General features: G+C 39.3%; 1 protein-coding gene across 2 annotated transcripts in view; it reads left to right on the plus strand.

The window, feature by feature from the left end:
- The first annotated feature begins 5,702 nt into the window (after window positions 1-5,702).
- LOC106655883 overlaps window positions 5,703-14,530 on the plus strand; it is a 46,169-nt gene continuing 37,341 nt past the window's right edge. For both annotated transcript variants that reach the window (XM_023461209.1, XM_014376479.2), the window contains exon 1: window positions 5,703-6,161. The gene's annotated coding sequence lies outside the window, so the exon portion shown is untranslated. The remainder of the gene's footprint in view (window positions 6,162-14,530) is intronic.

The following is a 14,530-nucleotide window of genomic DNA, read 5'->3' on the forward strand; positions in this document are numbered from 1 at the left end:
GTGTATAATATAGGTACCTTCTTGCGTGTGCTACCTTCATACATTTATAATCGGAAGGGGAAGGGCACGAGACGATGTGGAGGGAAAATGCATCGCTATTTCTCGATACGTGTGCATTGATGGTGGTGGTGGTGGTAGTAGAGGTGAACCGGATAAAGAGACTTTTTGACGATCGACTTGAGTAGTGGCCAACTGTGCATGGGTAAGCTGCGTTTTATGAAAAGAAAATGGCTGAAATGACGTGTAGATTCGTAGGAGGAACCGTGATTGAGATTTTGAAGTTTTTGTTTGGTGATAATATGCTAATTTGACCATTATTGAACATAACGACACTGTAATCATTGAAAAAATTTTGTTAACCAAATTTTCCTACGATATCAGGTTCAAAAAACTCATTTTCAAGCCCATCACAGAGCTTCCGTGAGGAGGGAGCAATAATTGAACTTGAACTAACTACTATTTAAATTATTGTTACTATTCATTTATTCATTCATTGAACTCCCAGTTTTACATTGTATAAATCTCAATGATTTTGAACATTAAAGCCCATAAGTCACTAGACATTCATAAGTGAACCATGATATAATTTACAATTTGTCCATTTCTTAGCTCAAAAGTATGATCTTATGATAAGTAACTTTTTCATGAGATAACAAGTATTTCCATTTATGTGCAAATTTTCTTATAATATTATTATTACATTTTTGAGATTGGTAAATAAAAACATAAAATGAGACATTTTTCCATAAGAACCTGCGTTAAATTTTTTCCATCAGAAAATAATTATGAAATTTCAAAAAAAGGTCAAAAATGCTTAAGATTAATAAAGATCAATAAATCGCAAAAAAATTAACATTTAAAATTGTTTGACTTACATAAAAATTAATTGGTTTGTTTGTAGCAATTCATTCTTCTAATATAATCATACCACAAATACCAATCGAATTTCAAACGACTTGAATAATTAAGTAAATGATTATATTGTTTCCTACATACATTTAGACTAATTTTCAACCACTTTAAATACGATAAAATTACTTCAAGTCTCCACCACTAGATGGCGAGTACATATTATCTGTAAATCTACGAGTGACAAAGTTAGGTGTATAAGTTTACCATCAGGGACTAGAATACGTTCAATTAAAAAATTTGGTTGCTCTTCTGATGTTCACATACGTAGTCCGTAACGACGCCATAGACGCTAGACACAGTTTTTTCCATCTCGCGTCTCCGTGTCGCGCGCAGCAGCTTCACGGCTATGATCTAGAAATTTTTCTATACCGCAGAACCCCGAAAAAAAAAGAAACCTAGACGACGAGGAATGTCAAATTGCAAAAGTTCTCATCGATGGGATGTTTACTGGTTCATATGGAGCATACGCGCTTGTAATCCACTCGGGACAGTGACCAACCCAAAAAAAAGAAACAGATAAAAAAAAGTAAGAAAAGAACGAATAAGACGAGTCGAGCCGCATGCACGGAATCCCGTCGCGTCAGCGACGTTTGAATTCAGCGACGTCGACGCGAAGTCGCGGCAAGTGCGCGCGCGGAGAGCTACTGTATGGTAGCGTACAGTATATGGATATACAATACGATCCTTTAAATTTAAGAACATGGTGCATTGTATATAATGGCATTGTTGACACTTATCTTGATGCTTACTGTGCTGCATTGCAAAACAGGTGTTTTTTTTTTGCTCTCTGCACTTCTATATATATTGTGTATACGTGTATCTCTATCTCTGTCGCTCTAACTCTCTGCTGCGTGATTGCCTTGCCTTCAAAATGCATTTGATACGTGTACGTATACACAATATCATAACGATGATTCAGTTCTTCGACATTTTTATTTCTTCGTTCCCTTTTCGAATTTTTCTGCTTAACTACGATAAAATGAATTGTGTTCCGCGCACATGCTATAGATCCTTTCTTCTTGTGTGTGATTCATGATATGAAGAAATATGGTTCAATTTTCGTCGCCTGTTATTAACGAGACTCGAACGAGCTGGCCTGAGACGAAGAAAAAGACTCATTACCTGTGATTTTTTTACCGACGAGAAAATAGTTTAGATAGGATAACATCGTGTGCGACTCGATCGAGACACCTCGATTTGAAAGGCAGCTGCAACGAGATTACATGCTTTGTATTCTTTTCATCGCGTAAATTATTTCAGTTCGCACCTGAACTGGTTTTCGTTATACGTGGATGTCTATACTGCAATAGCGCGCGCGACGTAATTGCTTCTAAAAATTCTCATTCCAATCATGAAATTGAAATGAAATAAGCGCAAAAGTTGAGCTTTAGCATCCAATTAGCCGCTTAAGTCGAGAACTAGTTGAGGACTTGAAATTCGGGTGAAAGACAAGAAAATAAAAAACAGTTTCTCTATTATGTGTCGTCGATGCATCGAGCATTATTATATGTATACGTATTTAACAGGCTGCCAATTGCAACAACAATGGCTTTCTTGTTTCACATTCGTTTTCGAGATGTATAAATGTATTGACGTGGTAAAACTATTGTCGATCGCTATGCAACTGTTGCTCCAATTCTAGGGGTATATACTGCTAATACTTATAATATTTTTTTACCACTCCAAGTATCGAAAAAGTTGTATCGTATTATCTTTTAAATTTTCACATTAAAACTACCAACGTTCGTCTGAATTCAATATCCGCTTAACCCACTCGTCGATAAGTTCATCATCAGCCCAAGCTCGTCAATACATTTCCGTTCTTTCATGCGCGAGGGGGCAAAGACGAAGAAGACGAAGGATCGAGCACACACACAAGTATCGAGTACAGAAGTGAGCCAAGCCAAGCCGAGAGAGAGAGAGAGAGAGAGAGAGAGAGAGAAAGAGCTCGAGTGCTATATACACCGATGTTTTGCCGTAGGCGTGGCCATGCCACTGATTGGTCGCTGTATCTTGATGAAATTCACTCACAGGTAAAGGCACACCAGCACACAGCTGGTTATCGCCGATGCACACGCGAACCGGAGAGAGCTTAATTGACCCGTTCCCATACCCATGGCTATACGTGCAATATATCTATATACGTGTAGAGTACGACTCGCGGCATTTCAGCTCGAGCGCGCCTTTGGATTTGAAGAAACGTGCCTTTTTTTACTTTTTCTACTTTTTCTTTTCATTTTTTTTTATTGCATTTCGTTGATGAATGCTCTTTGATGTACACATTATTTGATGGGATTGAATTGACGGATGAATCTTTTTTTTCCGGTCATTCATTATACTCGTATACGATGTGTACTAATTGAGCAATAATTGATGGAAACAAAGCAAAATATGTGTTTTAAATACTGATGCAACCTGTCGTCGTCGTCGTTATTTTTTTTTTTTTTTTTTTTNTATTTTTTTTTTTTTTTTTTTGAGAGAGAAAATTATATTCAAGCATGAGAAAAAAAATATCGAATCCCATAGTATGTCGTCTTCGATCGTGCAAGAGCGTGCGAAAACCGCAAAATTATGTGACATAGCTCGACAGCCTTACTTTGATCAATGATGATCTTGAAAAATAACTTTTCAGATGAGTAAAAAAAATGAGCGCTCGAGATACGCATTTTTCCGACATGAGAACACTACGAGCTCGTAGAGCTCGCCGTGTAAAAATTGTATCAAGGTATTTTCAATTATTGCTTGAATAGTTATGACAATAATGATACATTTTTTAATCCCGTGAGTAACGAGACATGTTGTTTTCTTTTGTATAGAAATGCAACCTCCTAGTGTTACGATCGGATAGCGCGACTTCTTTTCAGAAACTTCTCACTCGCTCGCGGTGTATAATCGCGCGAAAACTTCAAGAAACCGAGTGTTATTTATGTGTCCCGCTCTTATGTGTGTAGGTATATGGGTTGAACTGAAACAAATGTAATTTGTTAAAAAGCACGATCGAAACCAAGTGCGTACTCTCAGTAAACCTTTGAGATTCATTCTCATTTCATAAATGTTATTCTATGAATGAAAAAATATGGTCTTTTTGTTATTTACGTGAATTTTCCGGATTTTTTGTTATTATCTTGCTTGCGTCCGTGTTTTGACTTTTACAATTATTTTGAATTTGCCACTTTATTTAAAAATAAACGTACTCGCGATCTAGCGGTGAACGCTAATGTGGTATTATCGTATTGAAAGAGGTTGAAAATTGATCGAAATTGTTTGAAGCAATACAATTGTCATTTTGAAGTCATCACAAACAAGCAAATTAATGGCAATGAATTGTAGAACATTTTAAATGGTAATTTTTTGGCCATTACGGCAATTTCAACTTTGTTCTTTGGCATATCGTACTTGTCATGGTTTAATCCATATACACGCGCTGCGCGATACACCAAGGTCACATACATAAACCGGCATCTAATCTATATGTCGTACAAGCGAGACGAAGATATATAGGTGGGCAACGCAAGACTTGACGACGTCGCGGCTCGAGACCGATCCCCACTTTTGCGCGCTACTCTCGTGTGTTGTACTGAGCTGCACTTGTGCCCCGCCAGAGTAGCTGCTGAAATCCATAATACACGTTCGAGAGAGAGACAACTGTCATATTTGTGCCGCTACCGACGAGCACTTGAAAAACTCGTGTACATATAACGCGTCTACTGCTCGTTATCAAGAAAAAGAATTTATTCGAAATTTATCGTACGAACTTTGAGTTTTGATTTGGTAACTGAATTTGAATAATAAAGTGCTTGAATTTATTTGTGTTGACATAAGTGGGTAATGATTATTTTATTAGAAAATTAATACTTGATTACGAGCGCTCCAAAGTCTTACTGACTGGACCCTTTAAATTTTTTATTTTCATTTATCTAAAATATTTATTAGATACATGTTATATTTACCATGAAAATAAAAACATCATAGTTGTTATTTCATTATTAGTACAAAAATACTTATTTATTTACTTTTGTTTCATTAAAATTAATAAAGTTCAGGTATAAATATTTTCAACGTGATATAACTTTGAAAATAAATCCTTAAACTCATCGCAGCGAAATCCCAAAACATAATAAAAAAAACTAGATCGACATTAAAATTATAAATCACACCGTATAACGCAATCCGGTACAGTATATTGCATAATTTCCACGATAATTCAGTCAACTTCGCATAAATACGCACGCAAGTGGGGAAAAAAAAGAGATTCGTTTCGAAATTCGCAGCTAGATCGACAACGTCATACACCGGGCGGGCGTGTACTCAGCGTATAATTTTTGTGACAAATAATCTAAAATTAATACGCGCTTTATAGCGCTAAAGAGACGGCGAAAAAAAATCGATTCTCGCGCGGGTTATAGTGAAGTGTCCACTCGGCGTAATTCGAAGTGCCACCGGCTCCCACCGCTAATTCGCAGTAAACATTCGTGGATAATACACTCGCACGCACGTGTGTGTAATCAGTTTATAATTAGAAAGCGGCTAATCGGCACGTTGAAATTCGACGCACGGATCGAGTGAGCAAAATTTTTTAATTTTTTATGAAAAAAAAAAGGAAAAATAATAACAATAATATTATATGGGAAAGACGTGTGGGCAGAAATCGATACATGAGCGTGTATAATATAACCGGTACAGCCCGAAGGCAATTGGCAATCAGCGGCGAGCACTCGGATCGAGTATTAATTCGCTTTAACATTATACACATGTGTGTGCACGCGGGGCCAGTCAATTCGCGTCGTTCGAGAGCGAACGCACACACACACGTAGTATACGAGATCGATAAGATGTATTATATATACTTGTGCACACATGTGTAGAATCGCGACTCGCGACCACAGCCCGTCAACTCTACTGTACGACTTCAGTCTAGTAAATACTGCCTGCCAAAAAGCACACCAAGTTTTCGCATCGTCGTCATCTTCTTGGCTGAACATTCCTATATCTATCAACGTAAAACAGATATACGTATAAAGGTGTAACCAACGTATCGTGTGAATCGTGAGTTAATAAATTTTGTGAATCAAAAAACAGATCCATCCGACCGTACAGAGGATTGATTGACAACTGCTTGTGTGGTGGTTATAATATATACACGAGTATATACACGCGGCAATCTGCGTTGCTGCTGCTGCTGCAAGAATCTCAAGGTCACTACGGCTTCGTTCGTTCGCAGCTAATTTAAACAGCGTGCAGAAAACGAGGTTTGTTCAATTAGCAATTGTTATATACCAAAGATGTGCAGCGAGAGATGAGTCATCGATATAGGCTCTCGTGAAGCTCGGCTTGACACGTGGCCTTTTTTTTTTGCCAAACTCGAAGTAATGCTTAAAGTCGCTGCATTGCAGATGTATGATGATTTTCGATCGATATTGTTAAAAAACGAGGCAATATACTTCGCAAGTATCGATCGAATAGTTGAATCCTCTCTTAAATACGTACAATAACAATCAATAGGAAAAACCTACACAGTTATCGCGTGTGAATATCGCAACGTTCTAACTCAAATGTTCTATTCTTGCAGGCTCGCGGGTGCATAGAGCCCATAATATATGCATGCAGCATACGATCAACTTGCCGGGCGCACTGCTTCTCTTTCATATATAGTCCGGCGGCGCCCATTCGATTTTTCCGAGCTCGACCCGCTGGCATAGATTCTCATAAAGCATGTATGCGCGAACTCGTAAGCTGCGTGCGCGAGTATATATATAGAGCTAAAAAATGATGTATAGAACTGCTAAGCGCGAGATCGTCTCCGTGTGTTTACACACCGAGGCGCGATCGATAATCGTAGAGCTGCTGCTGCTGCTGCTCTATGCGATCGGTAAGGCAGCGAGCTCGAGTATATAAGCCACTGCTCCCGATCGCGCGTGCCGGATATTAATACAAGCCGTGAGTCAGATTTTGGCGCGTTCATTGTGCGAGCATATAATAGCGTGTGTACGCGTATTTGCACACACCTCGCTCGAGCTGCTGTTGTTGTGCGTTCGCGTCTACAGATGGCTCTTTGCGTTCGATTTTTTGCTGAAAAAAAAAAGATACATATTGGCAAGAGGAACGAATTACGAATCGCTAAGTAATATGCTCTCGATCGAAATGTATTTACCAACCACTTGCGAGTGTCTGTTCCTGTAGCGCATAGAGATCGCTTTGCCCTCCAATGTATAAATTATTTTTTTTTGTAAATACATAGCGATTTGTAATAAATCGGTTTGGTTCCGGTCATCGCGATTCGACGCGCTTCGACTCTCTCTCGATCGATCTCGACTCGAGTCCACACCGAGCCATACATCGGCGTGAAATTGAGCGTTACGCGTTTTCTAACAGCCCAACACGAAACACGAATTCGTACTAGAGAAGTGTACGATATAATAGAAACGACTCGAGCAGTTCCGAAAGTATATACCTTCGAAACATCCCAAAAGGGCATATAATATCACCCCTACGGTATTTTATTATTGCCATTTCGCCTCGAGTCTCCGTTTCTCTCTCTATCTCTCTCTTGCCCTGCTTATGTATGTGTATAAGAATTTCATGACAATCGAAGCCGCTCGCGTACGTATACCACGTATATATAAATATCGATCTCTACGAGTGTACCAGCGTATAATGTATACAATGCACAGGCGCATATATATTTGATTTTGTGTGTGCAGCTATTGACGATCTGTCGATGCGGTATGAAATACGCATCTGCGACACCTGCGTGCAAAAGACGAAAAATTTCGAACTTACGTAGTATACGTATACACATCGATGATGCATCTGCTACTGCAATGTATGTGTGGTATATAACTGTTGTGTAGTATATATGGGCGCGTAACTTTGACGCGGCAATCGCTCGTACTTCTACCAGGCAGCAAAAGAGCCAAAGAGAGAAACAGATAGAGAGAAATGGCCCAGTAAAGCGGATAATCATGAGCCCATTATTATTTTGTCAGGGGCACACGTGCGCGCATCAGGTTAGTTGCTTCATACACGCGTACATAGTCCAGGTAAAAGTATATATATAGCCAAGTTTTGTCGGTGGCATTTTATGTTGTAAGCCCAGGGGTACCCGCGTAACAGCTGCTGCTTCTCGTCGTCGTCGTCGGCGCCTCGGAATTTTTCTTATGAATGAAACGATGCGCGCGCGAGCCCGATTGAATGAAGAGGATCGTTTGGCTCGCTCGCGTGCTACTGCTGTCTGCCTCTCGCTCTTTTGATTTCGTTGCGCGCTAGAGATGAATGAAAGGAGATCTCGGGGTATTTCATTCGTACGGTGGTCTTGTTTGTCTCTTCGTGCGCGAGCAGCTCTCGTTTTGTTCTGTATCGTATAATATAATATCTCGCGGGCCTCCCATTACTTCAGCACGTTGACGAGTCGCGCGCGGTCGACTTTTTTTTTATAGCGCATTTAACGTACTTGGATTACTGAAATTCATACGTGCGTTTAGAGCTCATTAAATATAATATATTGAACGCGCCGGGGACTCGAATGATGTGCGCATGATGTTTATTAACCGTTTGACACCTTTTTTTACTTCTCTCTCGTTTCGAATTTAATTGCCGTATCAATATTTATACGTGTTTGTATAAATGAAAATTCCGCAACGTCGGTTTGTAATCGCTGTCGACAACGTGAAACTAGGTGATATTAATTCTATTGTAAGATAAACACGTATAATAACTATAAAAATAAAAATTTCAGAATGTTAAGAAGGAGAAGACGAAAAAAATAAATGGTCGTGTGTATCGAAATGCTCCTTTTGTTCCGCGCCCGGGCATTAGAAAGTTTATCGAAAATTAATGTCTTCCGGCGTATAACGCGATAGTAAAAATTGCTTTTAAAAATCAGGACGTACCTTGACAATTTACAAAAGAAAAAAAGGAATGGCGTCGCAACGCGTGGATATATCCATACAATTTTCAGTTTAATCTTTTACATTTTTAGATATGAAACAACAACAGCAACAAATAAAAGGCGAAAAATTTGAATGTAAGATCATGCGAGCACATAGGAAGGAAATAAAATCTCGTCGGCGTTCATTCAAGACAATGACTTCTATCCTCGTACGATGATAGTATACGTTATATTCACACACTTGTGTGACTGCATATATACGTCACGCGCAGGTTTCAAAGGACGTTCGCGGATTGTTAATAAGGGTCGAGACTTTTTATGTGGCTACGTACACACAATTTGGTATTCTTTTGTATCTGTGTGTAAGTGAAGATACTTCTATGCGTTGATGTTAGAATCCGACGTCACGTATATGTATGTGTAAAGTGTGATCCTAAGCGTTTCACCTAAAAATAGTTAATGCAGATTACGCACGAATAACGAAAAGCTAGAAACAAAAAAAAATAGTGAAAAAAAAATTACTTATTCCTCCCGGCGAAAGAATCACGTCTATCGGCCGTAAAAACGATCTTATCTCGAACAACAAATCGTTTGTCCTCGTCCTCGGTGCGTTTGAGCTGAGCCAAATTTGGTTTAGCCAAATGTAAAAAAAAAAAACATTTTTGCACACGGTTTAAAGAAATCTATCATAAAAAAGATTGAATTCTGTACTCAAATTTAGAGAAGTTTGATCGAAAATGATTTTTACTGAAGCACATAATTTATAACATAAATTGTTCGAGCCTCCACTAGTTGTTAGAGCCACCACTAGATGGCGAGTACCTTTACAAGTAAATCTGAAAGTGTCAAAGTCAAAATAATAGTATAAGTGATAGAACGGTAACTTTTAGTTCCATTGGTTATTGCCAAGTACCAACGGGAAAAAACTTGCTTCACTTTTAATTCGAATACTATGAAACCTACTAATTTGAATATTTTTAATTCTATGCTTATGAACAAGAGAAGAAAGGGCGCGCTCAAATTGATTCGCTGTTTCGTAAATCAGTTGTAAAAATAGAAGAAGAAGAAAAAAAACCTGGGGAAAACATAATTATACGACCGTTCGCGTTGTGCATATCAGCTGTTACTTCATCGATCCTCATAATCCTGAATGATAATCACCTGCCAGCAATTATAAAGACGTAAATAATATTTTTCACGACTAAAACAAAAGATGCCGTATATGTATACACGACTCTGTGCCGCGCTGCAACGCAACAACGCGGGTAAAATTTACGATTTTGCGTAAGAGAGTAATATTAATAAAAGACGCGCGCTCGAGCGATTTATCATTTTGCAGAGATTTTTAGCGATGGATAATTGAAGAGAGAGGGAGAAAAAAATAACAGCAGCAGCAACATAGTATAGTACGGCAATAAACGGATTTGCCGTTGTCCGAAGGTTGCGCGAGAAAAATCATCGGCGCTATGCACTGAGCAACTGCAGCAGACTGCTGCACGCACAAAAATGTAATCTCACGCAATTTAACGGTCGAACTGCACGAGTGAAATGTTATCGTGTATCGCGGATGAAAAGAAAGAGAAGCGCAAATTTTCATACTCGCGTGTAGTGGTCAGCGCGCGGACGGTTAAAAAACTCGCGGGAGAAAGAAACTACATGAGTTTTTCGCTCGTGCGTACATAATGATGATCCAGCCGAGACTCTCACTATACATAATACATAGGTTGCCTTCTCGCGGTCAGCAGGCCAAGGTCACGGATTTCTGTCGTCGTCTACGTGCCGTTTTTTTCTTTCTTTCTTCTTGTTGCCGCTGCTGTTGCCGCTGCTGTTGCCGCTGCTGGAGTAGTAAATAATACAGTTGCGCGTAACACGTGTATGCGTGTATGTGTTCAGGTATGAATCGGTAAAACATGCGTGTAAAAAGGAACGCGCTCGACTCTTTGGCTCGACAATGACCAGTCATCGCGGTAATTATATCAAAAGTTCGCTCACGTGCTCCCCGGACCATACTATATACGAATACAGCTGGATTTTTAGAAGGCAGAAGAAAAAAGTCGCTGGAAAGGATGCCAAAATTTAATGAAGCTTCAAGATTTCGATCGGAAGTAAAACATCAAGCTAAAAATCGTTCCAAACACAATTGTAATCATAATAGATCCTTTACTAATGTCATTACGGATAACGTCATCGATACTGAATTTTTGAAAAGTGATTTTACGCGGTATCTTCAAAAAAAAAAGAATGTAATGAAGTACTGGTTTTTTTACATCATGAACTGTACAAAAAATTCATGAAATTCAATCACATACTTTATTTTTAATGTGAAAATTAATAAAAATGATTCGATTGTACACTGAAATTTAAACAATTAGATTGAAGATTAACATTTTAAGACTTATTTTAATAAGACTTTTTTTTTTTTTTTTTTTACGAAAATTCAATTGTAATAAAGATCATTCTTAACCGCTAAATGGCGAGTACCTCTATATCCCTAAGTGTGCAAGTATGAAAGCAAACATAATCGTTTTAAAGGCAAGATTTCGAAACCAATTATGAAAATGAGTCAAAACTTGTGTAAAGAAATTATTAAAATCGAATATCCCTGACGTTTTGGTCATTTTTGAACTTCCAAGCCGATTCATGGTATCTATTGATTCAAATTCGTTTATATGAATTTTAAAGGTAAAGAACTTCCTACGCTCTTACTTTAACTTGAAAGTAAATATTTTCTACAGCTTAGCTCGACGTTCAATTGCATTTGCCACCGACTTATTTCACGGTTTGCGAATTGCACGATTTTTTTTATCCAACGTTACAACTTTTACAGCGTCTCTCGTAATCTTTCGTAACAGCTGCGCAGCGATAAATTATCTCGGCGCATTAGTATTGCCTACAAATCAATTACACAGTGCACGCGTGCTTATTTTTTGCAGTTAAAAAGTTTTATTGTGGTGCACCCCCCTTTACCTCCCCCCTGTAAGACTGAAATAGAAAAATAAGGTGGTTAATAACGCACCGTGGGTCGTTGAACTATATTTATAACGTGATACACGACGCAATGTAGCGTGTGTGTAAAAATATTTCGATGCTATCATCGAGTGCTCCTTGTCATCGACAGCATATACACATAATATAACGTTCAGATTTATGTATAACGAGGTCGCGTGCCCGCGAGAGACACACAGAGAGAGAGATCGTATAAGCAATAGATCGTTAATCTAATGTATACATAATATACACTCGAGTGCACGTATCGTATGTAGCGACTCAATTTTATTCGCAAATCACAATTGCTCGCGAGTGCTGTACGCACCTCTGTTCTGTATAGCTCGAACTAATGTACGCGAGCTTCGAAGATATGTCGCGTCGAATATGGATCATACACACAGACACGATATAATAATGCAACGCAATGCAATATGTACCTAGTTCTGCTCGTGTGATTCATGTACGCATTCGACCTTATATTCAACGCTCGATATGACGTATGGCAAAGTTACAGTTTTTCCTTCACTTTCTCCTGCGCCTGCAGCTGAGATATATGTATCCCAAGCAGCATCACCATCCCTACGCACGTACGAAATTTGCGGAAGAAAAGTATCGCGCATTTTTGTGGATTATTCACGGCCGATTATCGCACAGAGAGCGCTGACATCACTCACGAACTTTTCTCCAGGAAATATTTTTCCCAATCACGCGGACGTTCTGTACAGGAATGCGGTAGGCGCGCGCAATACAATCGCGTAGATGATGCACCGCCGCAAACTATTGTACGTACCTATTCGGGAAATTGGAAAATTTTCAAATATTTCGCCTATGCAGAGTTGGGAAAATTTCGTCTAGGCATCTGTATTCTATGTAATGCGTGACGCGAGCATACAAATCAGTCATCGATTATCGTTTTCAGCCTTCGACGATCGCTTTACCCGATGGTCAATCGAATTATCACTTATACGCATTCGACTTATGATCACGTCGAAATTAATCAATGAACGTAATATAATAGCGCGCGGTGTACTCATCGATGAACTTGTAACAATTCGTGCGGCGACATTGTCTGCAGAAAAATTAAAGAAGAAAATTTCCACCGTGATTTTCCAACAAAACCCCGCGCGTACTTTTATCCGCGTGTGCAGCTGTATATAGCTGACCCAAGTGCACATTATAGCTGGAGACTTTTATATGCACTTGGCCGTATAGTCGCGCGAGGCGTATAGGCGCTTGTGCAACACAGTACGCTACACATATTTGACGTCACTCGCGGGTCGTTACACCGGCGCGAACGGTTAAAACGATTCGTGAATCATCATCAGCAGCAGCAGCAACAGCTTCGTATGAGCTTTATATGTGTATGTAATGCGCACGGATATATCTAGCGTGAATAGGCTCGGCTCCGCGTGCAATGCCATTCTTAAACACATACGATGTATAGAGAGCGACATAGACCGCAAGATAAGCGCGAAAATTATAATTTCAGGACTCGTTCGGAAGATAACGTTAAGACTCTAGAAGAAAAAACAACAAAAATATTTCTAAACTAATATTACGCCACCGATAAGCGGCTCCTTTTCTTTTTGTCAAAAGAATAAAGAATAAAAAAATCACGGCGCACCAAGTCGATCAAAATTCAAGTGTCAACATTTGACATGCAGCGCCAAGTAATATATAATACAACACTCAACCAATTATCGCTCGCGGTGCTCGCTCATTAGCAACGAGTATATATATTTTTATTTGACAAACCTATCTCGAGCCGCTCGCGCTCACGCCAAGCCTTTTATAATATATAACGTATATACTGGAACATAATACACACACACAAAGTATTCGCGTGCGGGCCGCGCGCGAGCTCTTGTATTATATATTATATTGGCTCGCGCGCGTTTTGTATGGCACAATGGCCCATAATGTTTGGCCATAATTATCAAGTCAAACATTTAGCACGTGCGTTAAAGAGGCATCCGCGCACGCGAACGCGATTATCTCTCGCGAGGATCTCGTTGAGCATGAGAAGAAGAAAAAAATTCGCAAAATCATTTCCCCGACGCCGCGCGAATGAGTCACGGTCAAGGTCGCCAATATCGATTGATTTTTTTTTCTGTTTTTCGCATTATCGCTCGCCTCCATACAGATAACAGAAGTACCTGTGTGTCTATATACCTGTAACGAAATTCAAAGGTGTAAAGAAAAGTGTAATAACACGGGCCGTAGGTTTAGATATGAGACTGCGAGAGAGAAGACTAGACACACGAGGAGAGAAAAAAACCAGTTTCTCACGAGGATAATTATTAATTAAATCACACATTATGGAGTGTAGAGTCTCTCGGTCTCGCGCAGACACAATAAAACTCCCGATACCGATCGGTTAGTGGGACACGACGATGACTGCGCGCTAATATTAACGAGAAGAAGAAGAAGAAGAAAACACGAAGAAGACGAGGTATAAAAAAAGGAGGGAAGGTGTGAAAACGAAAGAGCTACGCGTAATAACGAGCGTGACGTTGGTATATGTTGTCTATTATGTACACCGAGAGTGTACGTACGTACGTGGCATTTTTCTAATTTTCGCGAATTTCCATTCATGAAAAAATCCCCGCGTTGAGTTAGTAATTCATTCAAATGCCTCGGAGCGCAGTGTGTAGCCCCACAGACGTCATAATAAAGCGCGTCTGATATAATTGCGCTTTGAATTGTGTCATTATTGCCACTTTACTTGGATATAATTATATT

The sequence above is a fragment of the Trichogramma pretiosum genome, unplaced genomic scaffold (assembly GCF_000599845.2).
Source record: "Trichogramma pretiosum strain Unisexual culture from Peru unplaced genomic scaffold, Tpre_2.0 scaffold49, whole genome shotgun sequence".
In the NCBI taxonomy this organism is placed as follows: domain Eukaryota; kingdom Metazoa; phylum Arthropoda; class Insecta; order Hymenoptera; family Trichogrammatidae; genus Trichogramma; species Trichogramma pretiosum.